Below are 24,627 nucleotides of genomic sequence, written 5' to 3' on the forward strand. Positions count from 1 at the left end.
TAGGATACCACTCTATCAGCAGAATTCTGAGGAAGTTATTCAAGAATGGCCTGCTGAGATATTTTCCCACAGAAACAGCTCCGTTGCTATGTTCATGAAGAGACCCATTTAAAATTCTTTAAAAATATGCTAAATGTGCTACTTCTTTTTATGTGCCAAAAGGTCATTGATGTACATAATTGATAGATGATTATCCAAATATACAACTAGATTGATATTTTATCATAGTAACATTTATTTTGTAGAATCCATTACAGTTTTGAAAATGATCTTATATATTAGCCTTCTTGATCCTTATATTAATGCTGCAAGTAGACAAAAAGGTGTCTGTGCTTTATACATCTCAAGTAGAAATTCAAAAAAATTGAGGTTTCTCAGCTTGCAGGTAACAGTATCAAAATCAGAGCTAGAAGCACAAGCTTTCACATGCCTCTTGTAGTGTTCTTTCTACAAGTCCTGCTGCTGACATATTTCAGAGCATCCAACAACAGAAATTCCTGATAGGAAAAGAAAAATGAATCCAAGTGAATACATTCTTGTCAGTTGTGAAAATTATGAGGTTTCCATTTTCTTTTCCAATAAAATCTTTGTCTTCATTAGAAATGTCTTAATTACTGTAAGTAGAAAAATATACAATGTACTATGGCAAAGGGAATGATTTTAATAGATTACATAAAAGTGTGATCTCTGGATGACTCAGTGGCTTAGTGTCTGCCTTCAGCCCAGGGCATGGTCCTGGAGTCACGGGATCGAATCCCACATCAGGTTCGCTGCATGGAGCCTGCTTCTCTCTCTGCCTGTGTCTCTGCCTCTCTCTCTCTCTGTGTCTCTCGTGAATAAATAAAATCTTTAAAAAAAAAAGATGTGACATAAAACAATGCATAAACTGTATAAAAATATGTATGACAAATTTATATTTTTATATAATGAATATTTTTAAATGCATGATATGGAATTTAAAAATCTCCTCATATTAAAAAGCAAAAGGAATGTGTTCACATATCTATGTTTAAGTGTTATTTTTTTCATCTTGAAATCGCTTTGGAAAATTGTATATCCTTTCTGCCCATTAACGCAAGATGAAAAATTCTGTGTTTGTCTTGCTCGGCTGGTGTACAATTTTAGATCTGAAGTCTTAGAGTGATATTTCCTGGGTCTTAGAACAAAAATAATCTCAATACTTCATCAAAAGTCGAATGTGAGTCAAATATATTTAAAAAATAAATGCAATAGCTTCTGGGTTCAAATTTTAACACAATAAATGGCAGACAAGCATAAATATTTCCAAAGGTTATTAGTGACAGTAACTAGTAAATTAGCTCCTTGTGGCTACTCTAACACCACAAACTTGATTACTTAAAATTCCAAGAAAATTTTTCTCAGTCTCTGGAAGCCAGAAATCTAAAATCATTTTTACTGAGCCAAAATCAAGGTGTTGACAGGACTGTGCTCTTTCTGAAGGCTTATAGGGAAATCTGTTCTTTGTCTCTTCCAGAATTCTGAAGACTGCCAGCTTTGCTTGACTTGTGGTCACAGCAAGCCAATTTCTGCCACCCTGGTCATGTTATCTTTGCCTTTTTTGTGTGTATTAAATCTCCCTCTGCTCAATTTGGTAAGGAATGCCAAATTGGATGTAGAGCTGACCAGAATAATCCAGAATAATCTGGCCATGTCAATATCCCTAACTTAATCACATCCACAAAGACCCCCCCCCCCTTTTTTTCCCCCTTACAAGGTAACATTTACAGGTTCCAGGACATGAGACTGGGTATGTTTGGATGGTAAGTATTCAGCTTAATATGAGTAGTCTTAAATTAAAAAAAAAAAAAAAAACTGTGTAAGAGAATGGAAACAAATTTAGATGGCAGAATGACAGGAGTGTAGCTCTCTACCACCTTACCAGGGGTACCTTAGTCTAAGAAGGAATGTACTCAATAAAAGAAGATAGTATCTTTTATATAATCATCAACTGATGATATATTTTAATCACATTTACATTTTTTAATTTTTAATTTTTATTGGAGTTCGATTTGCCAACATATAGTATAACAACCAGTGTTCATCTCAAGTGCCCCCCTCAGTGCCCATCACCCAGTCACCCCATCGCCCCACCCGCCTCTCATTTATAATTTAGAAACTCTGAAAATCAAAACAAGAGTCCAATTTTCATCTATTAATGCTTAATAAAAAATATGATATTCTAAATTATGGCACAACTGCCAGACATTGCTCACAGCATTTTACATTGGCATAAACTTTTTGAAAATATTATAGGTATATGCGTTAAAAAAGTTTATAATTTTTTTTAAGATTTATTAATTTATTTGAGAGAGAGAGAGAGAAAGAGAGAGCAAGAGCAGAGAGATGGGCAAAAGGGACAGATAGAAGCAGACTCCTCACTGGGCAGGGAGCCCGATGAGGGGCTGGACTCCAGGAACCTGGGATCATGACTTGAGCCGAAGGCAGACACTTAGCCAACTGAACCACCCAGGTACCCTTGTTTAAAATTTTTGACAAACTAATTCACTTCTGGAAATATTTCCTAAAGAAATATCCTTAAATACAGAAAATTATAGATTTTCTGTAGAAAATTATGGATTTTCTGTATTTAAGGATATATACATTTAATAATATTTTATTAATAATGCTTTTATTATTAATATATTTTAATAATAAAACTTTGGAAACAATCAAATGACTTTAAAATAGAATGTCACTCATGTTATGGTATAAACAGTCAATTGAGTAAAACGCATCCATTGAAATTATGGTTTTGAAAATAATGAAGCAATAAGGAATAGAATAATAATAAAATAGTGAATGTAGTGAGATAGTATAATAACTGACTTTAAAATCTATTTTTATTGTTATGTTTGTATTTTATTACGAAAACATTTTAAATGTATTTGCTTTGTTTACTGATGTCTTACCTTTAACTCATAATTTTTTAGGATCTTCATTACAGTGTTCCTAAAATCATTATTATACATGCATTTTATTTTGGAAAAGTCATTATTGTAATAGATTTTTTTTTCTGGCATCTTTCCATGAAACTATTAGCTCATTTTTTCAGCTCATGTTTTGTCATTACAAGCAGAGAACACTTTCTATGAATTCCTATGCCCATGCTTAAAGAGGTAGAACTTTCACAAACCAAAGACAGATACAAATTTTCTTTGGAAATCAAGTCCACAGTTAGTAACTGCATACATATTTATTGCATAATAAATAAGTTTTAAATAATAATTCCAAATACATCCCTTTATGAAATTGTGTTTTTTTACACAAAATTTTATACAAAATGTTATATGTAAATACAGAATTTTCCCTATTTTTGTCCCTATGAATACATTTCATTATCTTAATGTTATTTTAAAAGTCACTTCCTCTATCTAACCATTTTGAGAAATCTGAAATCATTGGTTTATTCATAACTTAATCATGCTATTGATTTTTTAAAATTTGTTTGAAGAAAGTTCTACCCATTAAAGTCATAATCTGGTTTGACATTCACTATTTCTAAATGACTGTATTAATATTTTTTAAATGCTCTTTACAAGTATTTTGGGAGATTTATTCTAGTGTTTGATCATATTCAGACATAGATTCTGGTTTCTTTATATCCTAACTCATATTGAGGGATTCATCTGGGGAGAGAATATTATCTCTTTTTCCTTCCTTCCTTCCTCCATATGGATAGGCCAAATCGCAAATTAACCAAGTAACCCTGAATGATATGGGAATAGGGACAAAGGGGACCCAGACAGCAGAGGTCCCAAGCATTCACTGGCCAGTTTCTCTAGAGTTCTGAAAGTCTTTAAATATTCACACAGTCAATGGACTTGAGACTTTAACTGCTGACTGGTATCTAGAGGCTTAGTTTATCCGATTGCTTAATAGCTAATGCCTATACATGTTTCAAATGTCCTTGTCTCTGTACATGCGTTACATTTAGTTGGCTTGATCCTTACTATTGCTCATGAAATTCTTAGATCAATAAGTTTAACATTATAGCCCTATGCAGCTTGCAATTCTGCAGACAGTTGGATTTCTTATGCAAAACAAGTCACCTATAAATAGATCCCATGGCCAAAACTTTAGCCTGGATTCTCAGAAAAGTAATGTTTCATGTAAGTTTCATGTTCCTCAGAGTTTGTATTCACTTTGTCTTCATCATTTATCTGCAGTGTTAGTTTTAAAACAGTAATATATTAAATAGTATGGATTTGATCATTCTTTCTAGGTTGCTCTACCTAATCTATTTCGACAATACAATCTTGATGCATCATCGTAACTTCCCTTAGTTTTAGAGGAAATCTGTCAACATTTTCTCAGAAGAGAAAGCTTCCAAAGTTTCCCTGAAGTAGAAAGTTATTTAAAACTAAATGAGATCCTTAGACATCTCTATTTATGTCTTTTATATTCTTCATAGCACTTGGTTTACTGTTAAGGGTGATAACCAAGTTTATGTATGAAATTATGAACTAAAATGAGCAGAGCTCTTAAAACTATAAAATGAAAAATTGGCACTATTTTAATGATTTCTAATGTCAACATGGAAAAATCATGTACAAAAGAATGTATGGAAAATAATTTTTGTTCAGAGATTGAAGGAGAAAATAAAGATAACTTTGTGGCCTTCTGAAGCTATTCAAACAGCATCAGATGAATTATAAGAGGACCTAGCCCCCTTATTCAGGATTTCATAGATTTTAATTGTGTGCTTTCTTCTTTGCTATCACAATGGCTATTGTGAAAGATTCAGTAATACAGTATCCTTTAGCTAATGCAGGACCAAGATCATTATTTTAGAGCTTTCTTCTACGTTAATTTTAGAAATTTATGGCTCGAAAGACTACTACTAGCTTTATAATGTATCTCAAGCTACTGCAAAATTCATTTATACTAAAGATTAAAGACAAAAAAGATGCATTGTTCTGAGTATATTAAAAGCACTAGATTTTTAAGAATTACATTTGAGGTTTAAAAAGTTTGATATTTTATGCCGTGTAATATAGACTTACTTATTGTGATAAACTGTACAGATGTAGTAGGTAGGTAATAGATGAGAATGCAGATAGAGCAACCAATAGAATATACTTTACTTTCAAAAGACCCATGAGAAAATTTAACACTTATTAATTTGTTTTCCCTGTATTCATATTTTAGGTAAAAAATTTGCATTACTAGAAAAGTAGATGGTTATTTCTAATTAAAACACAAATACAGTAATTACAGTTTATATGCTATTATCCTGAATCTACACTGGATGAGTTTAAACAGCCAAACAGCTATTAATTTTACTGTTCAAAGAAATGCTTGTAATCTTTTTAAAATGTCATATAAAATATTCATTTCTAAATGCCCTACGGTGATTTTTGAATTTATTTAAAGTGGGCTGTTGATAGCTCTTTTTATAAATAAGCAATTACAGTGAATATATCATGGCCCATCACATTATACATTCTATAATTTCATGGATGAAAGGCCTACAGCTGATCTGCATAAACACAGTGCATATCTCAGCAGGTGAAGGGTTTGATTACACAGGATAATCAGTGTTATTATTTATAGTAACTATTTATGTCTGTTATTTATTAAATCTCTACAAATCAGGTATCTATTTCCCTAGAAGATATATTCAAGGAATATATGAAAAAGGTTATAAACCTTTTGAATATTTTACAAAATGGCCTGAATATGGCCTTTTACATCTGAATTCCCAGTTTCAAGTACTGTTAAGCTGGACATAAAAATTAGGTTTTAAATAATATTGGCTAAAATTAGGTTTTAAGTAATATTGGCTCCCCAGGTATTTTAGAACTTAAGTATGTTTTTATATATTCAATAGCAAGAAGAATTTTCAAATTCAAAATACATACCTGATTTGATAAGATCAAATTTGGTACTGGTAGAAATCTCACCCTCACTGATAATGATGTTAAAGAGATAAAAGGACTCCCATTTTTATAACATTTATCTAATTACAGTCATTTTGCATCTTATGAGGAAAAGATACAGTGAGAACAATAGTAGGACTTACATAGGTAGCAAGAGAGTGAGAGAGATCTGAAATATGGGTAAAGACTAGTCAGTGTCCAGGGAGGTGGCTGTGTATATGTGTGTGCCCAGGGAACTGGAGAGGAAGGAAGAAGATTGGAAGCTCAGGTCATTGCAAAGAGAAAGAGCCTCCTTAGGCTATGATGTAGCCTCATGTTCTCATTCTCTCTCTGTCTTTCCGTGTGTGTATGTGTGTGTGCAGATGTATGTGTGGTGCACAGGTGTGTGTGAGTGTGTGTGTGTGTGAGTGTATCTCTTTGGTTTGGCAGTATAGCAGGTTAGTGACCCGGGGGCTACTTTATTTACAAATGTATAGAGCATACTTTTAATGCATTGCTGGGTTTATAAGAAGTAAGGAATACACTCTCCCCAAAACAAACAAAACTTGTAAATTGACACCAGCTGAGAACCTTAAACAAAGCAATATGCTGGTTGCTCTCAAAGCAAATAACAATATCAGCAACAACCTGATGAACAAGACTTGATAATGATTTTCACAGTAAACTTGAGACTTCAAAGGAGACTGGCAGCCTACTCTACCCATATTGGATTTCCCAGCCCTAGCTCAACTACTCTCTGTAGACAAACAGCTTCAATTTAGACCTTCAAGTCTCCCAAAGTTCAAAAAAACAAGTTTATAAATAAAAATCAATAAATACATGGAAATTTAAGTCACCTTGGATGAGATTCGGGAGAAACAAAACAAAACAGACTTAGACATTCAAGAATATTACAAAATGAAGTTGCCAGTTTAGAAATATGGCCTAACTATGGATTAAATGTTTAAAGTACTAAAGTCAAATGAAATAAATAAATGGATTACTTAGTCATCAAGCAAAAAGGTACTATTAAATAAATGACCAGACAGATTTAAAACAAAACTATAAAGATACAATAAAAACATACAGTATTGAAATAAAAATAAAGCCTTAATAAAGGAGATAAAGACAAATTAGCCCCAGCTGAATGATGCTAGAATATAAGAAATATTCAGAATACAGGAAGAGCAATAAAGAATTGAAAAATAGGAAAGCAAAAAAAAAAAAAAAGAAAGCAATGGTAAAAACATAAAAGGTCAGCAGAAGATTTTATTTATTTATTTATTTATTTATTTATTTATTTATTTATTTATTTATTTTAAAGATTTTATTTTTTAAGAAAGACTCAGAGAAAGAGGCAGAGACATAGGCAGAGGGAGAAGCAGGATCCTTGCAGGGAGCCTGATGCAGGACTCCATCCCAGGACCCCAGGATCACTACCTGAATAAAGGCAGACACTCAACAACTGAGCCACCCAGGCATTCTTCTATCATGTATTTAATTGGAATCCTCAAAGGAAGACATAGAGTGAAGAGAAGAGAGTAATATATGAAAAGTTAATTTCTGAGACTTTTCCAGACATTTATCTACAGATATAGAAAACTGAGTATATACCAAACAGAAAAAAACATTTAGACTCAGTCACATTTTAGTAAAAATAAAGTACATTAAATCAAAAAGAAGATATTTAAAACAATAATGAGAGAGAAAATAATGAAACAGCTATGAAGGAATAACATGCCACTAGCAGTCTGTACAATATCCACAATAGAGCCTTAAAATACAATTACACTTTATTCAAAATGTTGAAAGAAGGTAGCAGTTAACTTAGAATTCACTTAATAACAACAAAGAATCTTTTAAGAGCAAAAGGATATTAAGGACATAGAGATAAATACAAATTGAAAAGACTATCAACAACAGGTATTACTAAGATATTATTAAAAGAATTACATAAGAATGCTCCTCAAGTATAAATATAAGTTATCCTAGATAAGAAGACTGAAATATAGGACATACATTCAGAAAATGAAAATGTAAACATTTAAGTAGACCTTAGCAAACCATATAAGTTATAACCAAACTAATGGCTAATAAGGAGCTAAGAAAAGACAGAACAAAAATACAGAACGTAAAACTATGTAAATTTGGAGAGGGGTAGTTGAAGTAAAAAATGTTTCAATTCCTCGATTGCTAAGACAGATATATAACGTAAAAATACTGTTCATTTTTAAAGATTCATTATACTTTTCAAAGTTATCATTATAATTTTAAAAATTAGGCTGCAAATTTTTTAAATGAGAAAAAGGAAAACAGAGAAATGAAATGCCCCCAAATCAAATATAACAAGGCAATAAAAGAGGGGAGGAAAAGACCTAAAAGTTCCACATAGGAAAACAAAAAGTAAGATAAGAAAAATATACACTGACCATTAATAATTAATGCAAATGGTTTAAACTCACCAGTTTAAGGCCAGAGATGTCATATTTTAAAAAAATACATTCAAATTTTTTTATTAAAGATCTAAAACATGAAAATATGAAAAATAAACAAAAAAGACATCAACAGAATTCTAACCAAAGGAAAATGGAGAAACATAGAGCTTTTCACTACATAATGACAAAATTTCTGACTTATCAGTAAGGATATATAACATCTCTAAATGAGTAATCACATAATAAAATTGCCTCAAATTATACTGAACTATATTCCAGAGAAATAGCAAGAAGTTTTTTTAAATATATTATCATACTTAAAGATTTCAATGTAGCTTTATTATTTATGATCACTTTAAGACAAAAATTATCAAAGACATTTAAAACTTGAACAAGGGGACGCCTGGGTGGCTCAGTGGTTGAGCGCCTGCCTTCCGCCCAGGGCATGATCCCGGAGTCCTGGGATTGAATTCCACGTTGGGCTCCTGCATGGAGCCCGCTTCTCTCTCTGCCTGTACCTCTCTTGTGTCTTTCATGAATAGGTAAATAAAATCTTAAAAAAATAAATAAATGAAACTTGAACAACATGGCGAATTAGCTTCATTCAGTAGATATATATAACCCAGAAACCAACAATTAACAAATAAATATTGTTTTAAGGAAAACATAGTCATAAAAGCCATATTCTCTATGAAATCAACAAACCAGCAAGTGAAACAAATAAAAAAAATTAAGTAGGATGCCAATAAAAAAGAACATACAAAAATATCTCCATGTGTTTGGAGATTACCAATACACATTAGTAAATGTGATCAAGAAGAAATCATAATGGAAATCAAATCTTACTTTGAATTTTTTTTAAAGGTTTATTTATTTTTTTGTTCATAATAGACATAGAGAGAGAGAGAGAGAGAGGCAGAGACACAGGCAGAGGAAGAAGCAGGCTCCATGCCGGGTGCGCAATGCGGGACTCGATCCGGAGACCCCAGGATTGCGCCCCAGGCCAAAGGCAGGCGCTAAACCGCTGAGCCACCTAGGGATCCCCCTTACTTTGAATTTTAATGAAAATAGGTTATAAAACTTTGGACTCCGTGAAGGTGGTTCTTTGAGGAAAATCCTCTAGATGGGTTTGTTAAAAAATCAATTTTCTGGGCAGCCCTGGTGGCTCAGAGGTTTAGTGCCGCCTTCAGCCCAGGGCCTGATCCTGGAGACCCGGGATCGAGTCCCACATCAGGCTCCCTGTATGGAACCTGCTTCTCCCTTTGCCTGTCTCTGCTTTTCTCTCTCCATCTCTGTGTCTCTCATGAATAAATAAATAAAATCTTTAAATAATAATAATAATAATAATAATAATAATAATTTTCTGAAACTGAATGACCTAATTTTTCAACTTAAGAAGTTAGAAAAGAAAAAAAAGAAGATACATATACAAATAAAAAATAATAAAAATTTTCAGATATAACAAAAAAGCAAAAAGTTTTTAGCAAAAATAGAACTAGAAATTTGGGCAAAACTCAGAGAAAAAGAAAGGGAGGAGTATGGGGTTGGGGGGATATTAATAAATTTTATTATAAGTTAAACTGAAGATATAATTATAGCCCCTACTAAGAAGTTAATAAGGTAGTTTATATCAATAAACTTGAAAACTTAGATGTAAGAAACAAAATCTAGGAAATATAATTAAAAGTGGAATAAAAAATAGAAAGATTGAATTGAAACTGTCATTTATTTTCCAGAAGGAAAATGAGTCAAAACTGCCTTACAGCCAAGCCCAACAATTTTGAAAAGGTATCTCATAGCCAAGTGATACAAACATTTGTGGAGAGAATATTCTCCAAATCATTCTATGAAGATAGCAAAAACCAGTCAAGGACAGTGTAAGAATGGAAAATCACAACTCAAAATTACTCATATACATTTATTCTAAATCATAAACAAAATATTAGCAATCTAAATCCAGCAATGTAAATTTAAAAAGCGTGATAGATATATATTACTTTGCTCAGGTTCGTATAAATATTGCTTAATCTTAGAAATTCCACAAATATAATTAATAACTTTTACTAATTAAAGGAGAAAAAAGAGATGATATCAAAAATGCAACAAATGCAGTTGATAAAATTCTACATCTATAGATGGTACAAACTATATGATCTATAGACTTATCCTTATAAAGGTTGTTACCAAAACCTACACAACATTGTTAATGTTGAAAATTAGAAATATTCTCTTTAAAAAAAGGAACCAAACAAGGGTGTGCATTACTACCATCTTGAAGTGGTATTCTAGTGAAGGTCCTGACTAGTTCAGTAAGATTCAGAGAAGTAGATAAAGGGTTGAAAATGGAGAAGAAAAACTTTATTTACAAAGAATGCATGATTACATAAAAAGAGAATGAGGATCTATAGAAAGAACTAATCTAAATTACTCTGTATACTTAACTTGGAAGACAGATTTCAATGAAGTCTGAGGAAAGTGGAAGGGTGTCAATTCTTTGCAAAACTAGGTTGTGAAAGGAATGAGAAGAGCTTGGGAAGCAGTTAGAGAGTTAGAGAGAGAGAGCTCAAGTGTTAAGTGTAGATTTTGTGTTCTCATTTTTCATATTGTTTTGTTTTGCTTTGTTTGAGACTAAAGCATGCTTCTATGCTGAGGGGAAAGATTTGACTGAAATCATGAGCTAGGTTATAGCCAAGTACCCTAAGCTAGAACTCATGACCAGTGGTTTGTAGTCTAATGCTCTTACCACTCTATTGCTCTGATTTTCCTTATTAGTCATGGTAAACACCTGTATGTTAACATGATTGTTCATATTTCTTTTACATTAATTTTTACCCAACCCATCCATCTTTGATAATTTGGGGTCATTTTATTAAAATAATCTATAGTATTTCACATATCTTCATTGTGTATATGGAAATCTGCGAATAATTTTCTCATTTTATAGAAATAAACTTTTAAATGTACACATTGTAAAATGTAAAACTTAGATATTGGGATCATTTACAACCTTAAGTCTATATCTGGTTACTGTGATCATTGCAATGATTCAACAGAGATATTCGTGTTGCTAAATTCTTTTCTACAGATAGTCTCACATCAAGAATTAAAAATTATTTGGAACTTAGAGAGCTAAATCCACCTGTTATGATCTTTCATCTTAATATTATTTAAAACCTTTCTGACTTGTCCAAGAGAAATTTCCAACCCTGCAGTAAATCAGTAGCTCTTGGGTGACAAGAATTGGTTTGTGGGGCTGGCTGTCTTTCCTGCTCACTGTGCTCCTTCTGACTGGTTCACGGTGTAACCTATACTCAGTGTTTACTAACTCCTATCTGCCATCAGTTTAGTTGGGCAACTAAATTTTCTGAAAATGTAAAGAATATTCAGGTAAAATATATAAAATACTCTGGTTTAAAATAAATATACTTTGTCATTTTTTTTTCTTTCAGAGTAGACTATTGCCCTCATAGAACAATATGGGAACAGAGATAAAAAGACCCGCTGATAAAAGAAGAAAAATAATTGCCAAAATTAAAGGAAGTATTAAGAGTTGCCACCCAAATTCTGTATCCAGTGAAAATGTCTTTCAAGAATGATGGCAAAATCAAGACCGTTTCAGTTGAAGGAAAACTAAGGCAATTTATTGTCAATAGCTATATCTTAAAGAATGGCTAAAGAAAGTTCTAAAAATAGAATGAAATAATGAGAGATGGAATCTTAAAGTGTTAGCTATGAGTGAAGATGAAAAGAAATAGTAAACATAGAAGTTAAATATAGTAAGCAATATTTTTTGACTTCTTTAAAATGTGTTTGACAGTTTAAAGCAAAATAATAAAAATAATATTTTTGTTTTATGGAGTTTTCAGTGTATGTAGATGTAACATATAAGACAACTATAGGTTAAAGCGGGGATAAAGCAATCTGTATGTTAGAAATTTTTCTACATTTCAATAAAAGTAAATTTTGGTTCTAAATAGAATGTGAAAAGATAAGCATGAAATTTGTCATCTTTAGAACAATCATTAAAAAGATTTTACATAGTTAATCAAAATCACAAGTGATAAGGAAAAATGAAATATTTAAAAATGTTCACATAGCCCATAGAAGGCAGTGAGTGGGATACAGAAAAACAAACACAATGAAGAAAATAAATAGTAAAGTGGTAGACTTAGATTCAAACATATCAAATATTGCATTAAATGTAAATTGCACATGCCAATTAAAAGAAAGAGATTCATAAAATGGATTTTTTAAATTAACAATTCTATACTATCTACCATACACTTACTTCAAATATACTGATACAGGTAGCTTCAAAGTAAAAGGTAGAAAAAGATACCATAAAATATAAAAAAAAAAAAAAAACAGAGTGATTATATTTAATATTAAGGGAAAAATGATTTATGGGCACAAGGAAATTATCAAGAACAAAGAAAAACATTACTTAATTATAAGATTAATGATACCTTTGATAAAAGGATTAATAAGGTAGCAATCCCAAATGTATACTCACCAAAGACTTCAAAATACATGAGCCAGAAACTGATAGAAATAAAAGGAGGAAAAGAAAAATTCATAATCATTATTGAGAACATGAACATCTTTCTCTCTTGTTAATTGATAGACTCACTACACAGAAAATCAGCAGAGAATATAGAATAACACCATCAAACAATGGGATCTGATTGGCATAGATAGCATATTCCAAAACAGCAGAACACACATTCTCCTCAAGTTTACATGGAACATTCACCAATACAAGCCCTCTCTGGAATTATAAGACGATAGATTTTAAATAATGAAATTATACAGTGTACTCTATAACCATAATGGGATTAATTGAATTCACTCAGAAATCAAAACAAAAAGAAAATGCTCATTTCATTGGAACTTAAATAACACAATTCTAAATAATCCATATCATGGAGTGAACTGTGTCTTCTCAAAATTTATATGTTGAATGCCTCTGAATGTGATGGTATTCAGAGATATTTAAAGAGGCAATTAAATTGAAATGATGCCAATTACAATGGATTCTAACCCAATTTGACCGATGACCTTTTATAAAGATATTTGGATACAGAGAGAGATACCAGAGGTTCCCTTGCACAGAAAGAAAAACCATATGAAGAGGCAGCCAGAGGGTGACCCTCTGTGAGCCAAGAACAGAATCTTCAGGAAAACCAACCCTACTTGTAATCTTAATCTTGGACTTCCAGCCACCAGAACAGTGAGAAAATAAATTTATCTCTTTTAAGTCCCATCAGTCTGTGCTATTTTGTTATGGAAGCCCTAGCAAATTGATACAATTCGAGTTAAAGGAGCAAATCTTAGGGGAAATTAAAAAAAAAAAAACCAAAAACAAAAACTAGTTGGGTAGAATGGAAATAAAAATGAAATATTGTTCATAGGGTTCAGGTAAATGGGTACTTAAAGGAAAATTTATAGCCTAATATAGCTTATATTATAAAAGAACAAATATCTCAAAAGAATGCTCTGTTTCTATTTTAATAAATTAAGAAAATAAGGTCGAAATGTACCCAAAGCAAACAGAAGGATGAAAATAATAAAGTAGAAATCAATGCAATTTAAAACCAAGGAAGAAGGACTGTGTGTGAGTGTGTGTGTGGGGGGGGGAGGTTAAAAGAGAAGGTCTTAGAAATCAAAAAAGAGGTTCTCTAAAACAATCAATAAAATTGGTACTCCTAGCAATTCCAACAAAGAAAAAGAGTGAAGACATCAATAAAAGGAACTGAATGAGGAGGTAGAATTACAGACTCCAACAGAGATTCAAGGTATTTAAGAGGAGAATGCCATGAACAAATTCAACAACTTAATATTCAAACTACCTATGTTCTTGAATATTAAAACAATGACATTTAAAACTGTATTTGTATAGGATTCATTCAGTTGCTCGGAAACAAAGTCTAAGGCCTAACTCATTTTTCTGTATGAGACTGTGTGTCTTCCCCTCAAGAGAAACCCTAAAGCAATAAATTCTGAAAACTCAGTGGGGCAGACATGGGGATATAGATGGGGAATTCTATGGGAGAGAAATAAGGAAAACTATTTAATCACTCTAATTTTCATTCTATAATTTTAATACCCTCCTGCATTCAGAAGCAGAAGAGCTGATCACTTCTCCTTAACAGCCTAATTCAATTACAGTTGTAAAATCATACCTTTTTACTCTCTCTCCTGAAAGATGAGCAAATACTTGTAATTTTCACAAAATTTTTACACCAGCTTGCAATGTAACCTCTTTTGCAATAGAGTTGGTCAAGGAAAGTGGCTGCAGGGACTTTTTGAGCTCAATCATGCACTACTTACTCTATCTTGCACTCCTCAATCCATCACATTCAGGTCAAATGGATTATACTTTCCTCAATGTTTTTAGGAAAAATTTAAGACTGGGGAACTACACTAAAAATGTGCATTTCCTTTTCTCCTCTGCATCTCAGAATGTGAAAAAGACCATAAAGGTGATCTTTTTATATATCTCCTAAATTAGCTACAGGCTTGAGACATCAGAAGAGAAACTTTTGCAGCTCTTGAGAGAGTTTTTCACTCTCACCATCCCAATTTTTAATATAATTGTGTTTAATAACCCACTATTTGTCTTAATAGAATGGCTTAATAGGGGGCAAATGATGAGGATTTCTATGTTGTGCATTTAAAATAGTGCTGAAGATAAGATCACTTGAAACATATTCAACTAGATTGATGCCTGCCTTTATAGCTTCAGGGATACAAATATAACATTTTTGCATATCAGAAAATTAGGAATTTAAATGACAATTTTAGCTCTAAACACTTTCATGTTATTGATAAAACACAGATAAGCAAATGGGAGGCTATATGCCCTTAGCACTCTTCCCATGTTCTCAAAACTCCTCCTACAAATACACAAATAAGAATGTTTTCACAAATGCATCATCGGGTAAATATTTAAAATATCTGCATTCTTGCAAATCTGAAAATGATGGTTATACAGAAAAAAACTTTCATTGAGTCAGTATTTGCTTTCTTAACCATTAGCAACGTCAACATTTTTAATATAATATCCATGTATCCAGAAAGCAAATAAAGGCTTATGGATATAAGCCTCTATTAAATACAACATGGACTACAAAGTTATCATTTATTTTTTTTTCAAAGTTATCATTTGAGTAGTATATATATGTAAGTTATAGATCAAAATATTTTGTTGATTTTGGGGAAGATATAGCAGTTTCTGGGGTAAAGTGTTTCCATAAAGGCATCATCACAGGATAAGCCTTTGTTCCTTTTTGTATATTCCCCTTTACAATGGGGCCATAGTTGTCAAAAATGACATGAAAAGCAGTCCCAGAATCAGAAGGGATACCCTGAACTATGAAAACTGGCTAAGACATTTCCTGGTTCAGCTTTGAATATTCCAATCACTCTGTTTCTTAGAATTTATACTCAGTTCTGTGACACTATTTCCAGGTATATAACAGAAAGAATTCTAAGTACAACAACAAAAGAAAAAAACAAAGGGAATGGTCGATACAATTTTAGGTGCCAATAACCATAAAGTTAACTTGATGCTATAAATATCTTTTGCAAACTATATTTTCCACATATTGTTGCTTTTCTGACTCCTAAGCAAATATTTTTCAAAGGAAAGGGAAGATTAGAGCATCATTCATTTTCAGGGAAATCATCCAGTAGTAACCAAGTCTTGTGACCTATTCTTATCAGAGCAAAAACAAATAAAAACATAAACATGGGATCCCTGGGTGGCTCAGCGATTTTGAACATTATTTTCATGCAGGAAATAATGCAGGAATTATTTTTCATACAGCAATCTCAATTCATCTGGCCTTGTCAATTCCAATGCTCTTCCTAACTCTTAGAATGGTTATTATAGGTCAGCTAAACTGAGAATACCTACCATGGACTACATGTTCCACTTACTATCTAGCATACAGATCATTTATCATCAGTTCATTTAAAAGTTGGATGCCCGGGCAGCCAGGATGGCTCAGCGGTTTAGTGCCACCTTCAACCTAGGGCATGATCCTGGAGTCCCGGGATCGAGTCCCACATCAGGCTCCCTGCATGGAGCCTGCTTCCCCCTCTGCCTGTGTCTCTGCCTCTGTGTGTGTGTGTGTGTGTGTGTGTGTGTGTCTCTCATGAATAAATAAATAAAATCTTTAAAAAAGCTATAAAATATATGTGTATATATACATATACACATTTGCATGTATGTATTCATAACTAGTCTTGATTTACTAAAGCAGATAAATTTTTAAGTTTTAAATATTTTTAAGATTAAATTTTATTTTTTTATTTTTTTACCTAAGTTTACATTTTAAATTAAAATGTTTTCTAAGGTAGCATATAATTTAAAGATCTCTTACAAGTTTTTTCCTGTAGAAAAAAAATAATTTATTAACTATTCCTGATTCTACTCTTGTTGCCTAAAAATTAAATAAATGAATTAATGAATAAATAAATAAATGAAAATTAATAAATAAAAATGTGAGTAACACTGTGCCATTCCCACCAGAGTTCATGCTTAACGTTAACAGAGCCTTAAAGGACAACTTTAAATGAAATAGGGTAAGTGCTATGATAAAGACATGATCCTGGAGCTAAACACACAAATAAATGAAAATGATTTTTCCTACCCAGGCCTTCTACTAAAGGCTTTCCTCAGGAAAAAGTGTAGGGAGACAGAGCCAAAGTGGGCAAATAGGTAGTTAACCAGGCAAAGAATTAGATATTATTTGGAGACACTAGGAGCCACATGAGCAAAGGCATAGTATATTAGTTTCCTAATACTGTTATAACCAACTACTTATACTTTATTGTCTTAAAAAAACACCAATTTATTGTCTTATACATCCAAAAGTCAGAAATTAGAAGGTCAGAAATTACTTTCTCCAGGCTAATGTCAAGATATTGGTAAGGCTGGTTCTTCCTGGAGGCTCTGAGGGAAGCATCCAATTCCTTGCCATTTTCAGTTTTTAGTGGATATTTACATTCCTTGGCTTGTGGTCACTTCCTCGATTTTCAAAATGCATCACTCCAACTTCTGCTTCCACCATCCTGTCACTCTATTAGCTGTTTCTCTTTCTATCTGAAGCTTCCTGCAACATTATAATTACATTAGGCTTCACATCATTCCAGGATAATTTCCTCATCTCAAGATCCTTAAATTAATCACATTTGTAAAGTCCGTATTGATACATAAGGTCACATTTACAATTTCCTGGGATTAGGGTATAGGCATACTTGGTGGTCATTATTTAGTGTACCACATACAGTTTGGCAGGTTTAGACAGAGAATTCTAGATTACTAGAACGATGACAATTTGGAATGTAGTTTAATGAATCTGAAGAAATAGTTAAAGATTAGATGAGTTTTTCTCAAAATGGGAGTCAGTAACCACTACTAGTTCAAAGATACATGTCATTGAATTTGGGGGAGGAACACAGCATATGAAATATGAGAATCCTACAGAAGATGTCTTTTTAAAAAATGTGTTTACCTTTAGAAGGGACTAACACACAATATATGCACAGTTTAGATCTTTTGAAGGTTTATTGATAACTGAGCTATACAATTATACATTCATATATTGAATATCAATGACTCATGTTCAACTGTTTGGTTTTGTGGTACACCTTTAATTAAGAAGGTTAAACTGGACTTAAAACATAAATGATATTCCTGCCAAATGAAGCCTAATTATATTGTGTGTAGTTGAACAAAGGAACTCTCACATAGAGAAGTATGTTTGGAGGGTTGAGTCATCATATGGCATATGAGCTATGTAATATGGACATACAGATCTCAACAAAAGTACCTTGCTGCTTTCAGCTTATCTTAGCTCTGTATGTTTACGATGAGCACTAATTCATTTAAGAAAAACATCCTCATTGATACATTAAATTAATATATTTATTTTGAATTGCTTTAGTTTTTTGTCCACTGATTTTTGACATAGTTATATAAAAGTTATATAAAAATAAGAGCATCATGTTTGTACTTTTCAATAATGCTTTAATAAAATAATCAGTTTCTACTTGGCTTTTTATGAGATTTGTTTTCCTTCAAAAGTGATTTATTATTTAAGTTCGAGAAAATTTAGGTATTAAATGTTTATGTTAGAAAAAAAGGCCTCAAAATAATAACCTAAGTTTCCATTTTAAGAAACTAGGGAAAAGAGATCGAAATATACCCACACCAAGCAAAAGGAAGAAAAGACAGAAGAAAATAGGAACTGAGAGAATAAAGTCCAAACCTGACTCTGGTCTTTTTCAGCCCTGTCACATATAACTTCCAAGACCTTAGGCAAGGTACTTACCCTCTCCATGCTTCCACTTCCCAATCTGCAAAACAGAGTAATAGCACCTACGATAATTTTAAGTTCTGTGAAACATAAAAACGTTAGAAATGAAATGCAAAGTGCTTAGAACAGTTCTTGGCATATAATAAGGTGAATCAAAATAGGGCAATCATATGTTCCAGTTTGTCCAGGGTAGTCTTAGTTTAGAATTTGTTATGAGTTTTTCATTTAACAATGAAATGGTAGTGTTAATCATTGCATCAAGAGAAGCCACTCCTGCCATGGCCTCATAGATGAGTCTGAAAAGCACATTTACTCTTACATGTGGAAGAACACCAATGATCCCTGTCTGTTTTGTTTCAGTGAAGGGCAACTAACAGTTTCCCCCTCAACAAAAACATATGGTGTACATCTGGTAAAACAAAATATTAGATAATGCTTATCTGTAAGCTACTTGGTATAATAGTTAGCTGTATTGTGGTTCATAACAAACTTATGAGAGATAGTAAACTGCAAGTTGTAGAGATCAATGAAAAACATTAAAATTATAGGATAGAGATAATAAGATAATTGTGGGAAATAAAGAGTGGGCCATCTTAGAGTGCAGAATAAACCCTCTTGGCTATCATAGTATTACCATGAATATACATTGAAATTTTTTTTAAGATTTATTTATTTATTTCAGTGCAAGAGAGAGAGAGAGAGAGAGAGAGAGCAAAGAGGGGAGGGACAGAAGAGGGAAAGAGAAACTCAAGCAGACTCTGTCCTGAGTGGGGAGTATGACATGGGGTTTGATGTCCCCGCTCTGAGATCAGACATGAGCTGAAATCAAGAGTCAGACACCTAACTAACTGCCACCCAGGAGCCCCTGAAAAATTCTTAACAAAATATTGGTAAGCCAAATGCCAGCATTGTATAAAAGATAACATATTATGCTTAAGCCTTACAAGTTTACCGATTTAAAAATAAATTACTATATTATCACAATGATTATCCTAATAGATGCAGAAAAATTTTATCATAATAAATCAGTTATCAACTTAAAAATAGAAGAAAATTCCTTAACTTTGCAAAGTCATTTACAAAAATGCATTCGGCACATATCACTTGCAATATATAAGCACTGATAGTATTCAGGAAGTAAACAAAGCAGTCAGATATCATCACCTATTCAGCTATACTAGATCCCTAAAGCCAGAATATTAGTGGCAGGTACAAATGTCAAGAAAAACAAATTAAAATTGAACAAATTCATTATGCTAACATCTAATTATCTATGTAGAAAAAAAACAGAAGAAATTACTGATAAATTATTGTAAAGAATTAGGAAATTTTAACAAAATTTTCAAAACCATAAGGTATAAAGTCAAAGCACAAAAATCAACTGCATTCATATACACTTGTCTTAATCAAATGGAAAACAAAATTGTGAAAGTAATATATAATAGGATAAAAAGTGTAGCTCTAATTTCTAGTTTAAATTATTTACACACACAAATAAATTTTATTTAAAGTCTCCACAGGGGGCAGCCTGCGTGGCTCAGCAGTTTAGCGCTGCCTTCAGCCCAGGGCTGAAAATCCTGGAGACCCAGAATCAAGTCCCTTGTCAGGCTCCCTGCATGGGGCCTGCATCTTCCTTTGCCTGTATCTCTGCCCACCTCCCCTTCTCTGTGTCTCTCATAAATAAATAAATAAAATCTTTTAAAAAAATAAATAAAGTCTCCACAGGATTACTTTTATTTTGTTCATTTTCTGTGTTCTTTTTGTGTGTGAAACTGAAGAATTAATATAAATCTATAATTAATAACACCATGTACTATTGAAACAGATAGAAAAAGCAAACAAATGAACAGACTTACACATATGTCAACACTTGATTTCTAATAGTATTTTACTAAGGATTAGTGGAAAAGAATAGACTTTTCAACAAATCCTACTGACACAATTGGTTATTTATATGAAGGAAATATATAATTGGTCCCCTGATTGTATATAAATGACTAAAAGATAAAAATAATGTTTTATGACAATTTAGGATCATATCTTTATGAAATTAAACAGAATATAATTTTTTAAACCCAATATCACTGATGATTTCAAGTACATTCAGTATCAACCACTGTAGCATAAAAAAAGAAGCCCTGAAACAGAAGAAAATACACATGACACATAGAAGTGATCAGTACAAATATTCAGAATGAAGGAATACCACCTATCAAACAGGTAAAAAATACACACTATGATGGAAATGAGAAAATGTATAAACAAGCACTTCATACAATAGAAAACCCAAATGACCAATAAGCATATGGGAGGATTTCCAATCTGATTTATAATCAGGAACATGAAAATTAATAATGACATTTGCCATCTTATGCCTACTAGACTGGCAAATATGAAGAGTCTGGCAACATTAAGTGCTGGTGAGGATATGGAACAATGGGAGCATTTAGATACAACTGTTAGAAATGGAGATCACACTTCGAGAAAAAATGTGTTGTCATATGGGACATTTGAAGATGTTCCTACTCTAAGAGTCCCAGAATTCTGCATGTGCCCCAGGACCCTATAGTGGAAGAACATCCTCCATAACACATATAGTGGCAAATATGAGAATTAAAAATATATTAAGACAAAATCATAGAATAGAAAAATAGATATACATGCATGCAATTATATAGATGAATTTTCAGAACATAATGATTAAGGAAAAAAGCCAACTGTGAAAGAGCACACACTGCACAATTCCCTTCTATGCAAAAAAAAAAAAAAACTAAAAAAAACTAAACAGCATTTTGCTTAGAAATACAAATTTTGTGGTTAAGTAAGCAAAAAAAAAAAGGAAATTATGAACACATATTTGGGTTACTGGGAAGCAAAGGGTGAGCTGGGTAATATACACGGAACTACAGTGATGAGGGTCTCACTTTTTCTCTTTAACATTGACCTCGCTTCACTACCATGTAAGCAATTGTTCATACCATCAATGTTCTTTATACCTTAGCACACATAGTTTAAAATATTCCTCTAAATCTACCCCTATTTCATAAATTGGAAAAGAAATGTTCCTAACATGTATTTTAAGCTTTAAAGTAAAATAGCATACCTTTCAATAGGCTGCCATAGAGATGCAAGCTTTTGTTAATTCCTTGTCTGTTCAGGTTTCTTGGATGTGTGAATCTCATTTGACTTTCGCATACCCCTGATGGAGCTCAGAGCATATCTAAGGCATTGTGTTTATTTTAACAGTGTCAAACAATTAAAAAAAATTTCACAGATAGTGTTGTTCTTTTATTTAGTAATTTATTCATCTGTCAAGTATGTACTATTTTTAAGTCTCTTCTGTATGTTGAGCATGAGGAAGGCTATTGCCCTCTCACTGTTTACAATTTTAGCGGCAGAGATAAGACTAGTCCAAAGACAGCTCTTTTGCAAAGCAGTAAGGGAGAAGCACTGCCCGAGGAGCAAAAATGCAGGTGCTACAAGAATTGAAAGGTGGAAGAATGATTGCTAGGGTAATCATGCAGCTGTTTCAATACTATAGATGCCCGGGGAACTTCATATGCAAATCTCTAAGGCTGGGATCAAGAACTTGGAAGAAAGTCTCAGGAAGGAAATTGTAAGGTCATAATAAGGAAGTGAGTGGAAGTCAGACTTCCTTTAAACAACAGCTGTCAGATTCTCTCTGATGAAGCAAAATGCTGCCTGAGACTGATGGAGTGGTGACCATCATCTCATCTGTGAGTTAAATTTAAATTGACATTCTGACCCTATCTCACTATGCAAGCTTCTGTGGTGTACTGTAAGTTCAGGCACACAGCATGCTGTATGCTGTATCTACAGGGATTAGGCAAAGTTGTGCATGTATGTGCACGTGTGTGTGTTTGTGTGGGTGAGTAAAGGTATGGAAGTATGTATGAGTATGGGATGGGATCCCTTCACAGTGAGTAAATAAAAATGCAGCAAGGAGTATTCAGTACACTAGGCTAAACAATATATTCTTGGTCCAGTCTTTCCTTTGGGGAAGTCAAGCATTACCCTATCTTAAGAATCATGCTTAAATAACTGATTTCTTGATGTAGACTTCATATCTTAAATATTTGCCTGATCTTTAGATCAGTTCAAATTTCTTGTTAGACATTTGCACATGATTTTACCAATAAATATTTCAAACTTGATATGTTCAAACAGAAATTTTTCATCTGAGGATGCCTGTGTGCCTTAGTGGTTGAGCATCTGCCTTTGGCTCAGGTAGTGATCCCAAGGTCCTGGGATTGATTCCTGCATCAGGTTCCCTGTAAGGAGCCTGCTTCTCCCTCAGCTTATGTCTCTGCCTCTCTCTCCATGTCTCATGAATAAATAAATGAAATCTGTTTTAAAAAAGAAATTCTTTATCTGTCCTTCTATTAAGTTCTCCCTCATCTTTTTTTAAAATTAATGTTCATGTCATTTTCTCAATTCTTCAAACCTATAGAGACATCTGCAGTGATTACTTTTCATTTACCACTTGCGGCCAGTTGCTAAATTACTTGGTTTGTCTCTATAAAGTCTTCTTCAAATATCTCATCCTTGGCATTTTCATTGACATTGCACCGATTTATGTACTCATGATTTTTCTCAATGTATGTACAGTTTCCCGTTTTTCTATACCCTCTCTCATCCCATCCAATCTCCTTCATAATCCCTCAAATATTTTGTCTAAAAAGTAAATCCAACTGTATTTTACTCATGTAGAAAATCCTTTAATAGCAGTCTTTTGCTCTCAAGTGAAGACTCTGTTATTCCTCAAGGCCATCTAAATATGGCCCACTCTAAATTTCCTCTTGTCAGGTTTTCTATTCTCTAATCCAACTAGTCAGTTTGATAGTGCACAAAATGGTCTATATTTGTCTCTTCTGATTCTGTCCATGTTCCTTCTATATGGAATTCCCTCACTCTATATTTATCTATCAAAGTTGTATCAAGCCTCAAGTCTACCAGATAGAAAGGGCTTTTATTTTTTATTTTTAAAATATTTTATTTATTTATTCATGAGAGACACAGACAGAGAAACAGACGCAGAAGGATAAGCAGACTCCCTGTGGGGAGCCTGATGTAGAACTTGATCCCAGGATCCCAGGATCACGACCTGAGCCAAAGGCAACACTTAACCACTGAGCCACCCAGGTGCCCCTAGAAATTCTGTATTTCTTTAAATTTTAAAACTCTTGTTTGCCACTTAGCTATTCATGGCCTTCCCATAAGAGCACTTACCTTCTTCTTGTTCAAAATTTTAAGCTCCGCAGGCTCAGACACTTTGTCATTAATACCATAAAATTCACTACACAACCTACACATACCATGCACAAAATGAAATGGAGAAGCTGGAAAGACAAATAAGACAGCCCTACAGGCAAATATGCCATCAGTATTATGTGTATTATCTCAGCAGAAAGTCTTAGATGTTATAGGTATACATAAGCTATTTTGCATTTTTTTTATGTTGATAGTATCAGTGAGGCCACTCACTGATCAGTTAGTGACACTCTCCTTTAGTCTGTGATTAAGTTTCTTTAAATCTTTCCTCCTCCAAAATTTCAATATTTCTTGATTTAAAAGAAAATTCTCTCCCCTGATACATATTTATGTAGATTTTTATTGTTCTTAGATATAATGCCCAATATTACATCTATAGCACAATCCTGAGAGAAAGGTGCATTAATAGTTCATCTGTTTGTATCAGTAAAAAGAAGTAAAATTATAGCAACAGATATTATTTTGAAGGACATGATCCAGGATGAGAGGTTCCAGTCAATAGCACTAAGTCATTTGACTTGCTTATTTCACTTCACAGATATTACCCAACCTATCTACTGAGTTCCTTTAAACCTCTTGGAGAGATCAGAAACTATTGTTTACTCCACTTTTCCCTTTATCCGAGAAATGAGCAAATGTTAAAAATATTTATGGAAATTTTTAATGCTACTAATTATGAAAAGAAAAAGACAACAG

The 24,627-nt window shown here is 32.8% G+C and overlaps 2 long non-coding RNA genes across 3 annotated transcripts in view; one reads left to right on the forward strand and one right to left on the reverse strand.

Annotated features, from left to right (window-relative positions):
- Positions 1 to 12,168, forward strand: part of LOC106558612 — a 42,906-nt gene extending 30,738 nt beyond the window's left edge. Inside the window, exon 4 of the long non-coding RNA XR_005353599.1 lies at positions 11,764 to 12,168. This is a non-coding gene — a long non-coding RNA (uncharacterized LOC106558612). The remainder of the gene's footprint in view (positions 1 to 11,763) is intronic.
- LOC102157010 lies at positions 216 to 21,869 on the reverse strand. 2 transcript variants are annotated; one of them, XR_005353598.1, is made up of 5 exons: positions 21,743 to 21,869; positions 18,655 to 18,679; positions 17,222 to 17,433; positions 12,828 to 12,856; positions 216 to 497 (listed from the first exon to the last, which is right to left on the reverse strand). It is a non-coding gene; the product is annotated as an uncharacterized LOC102157010 (long non-coding RNA). The 2 variants fall into 2 exon arrangements; XR_005353597.1 differs by lacking the exon at positions 17,222 to 17,433.
- Positions 21,870 to 24,627: the final 2,758 nt, after the last annotated feature.

This window comes from Canis lupus, chromosome 1 (genome assembly GCF_011100685.1).
Source record: "Canis lupus familiaris isolate Mischka breed German Shepherd chromosome 1, alternate assembly UU_Cfam_GSD_1.0, whole genome shotgun sequence".
In the NCBI taxonomy this organism is placed as follows: Eukaryota; Metazoa; Chordata; class Mammalia; order Carnivora; family Canidae; genus Canis; species Canis lupus.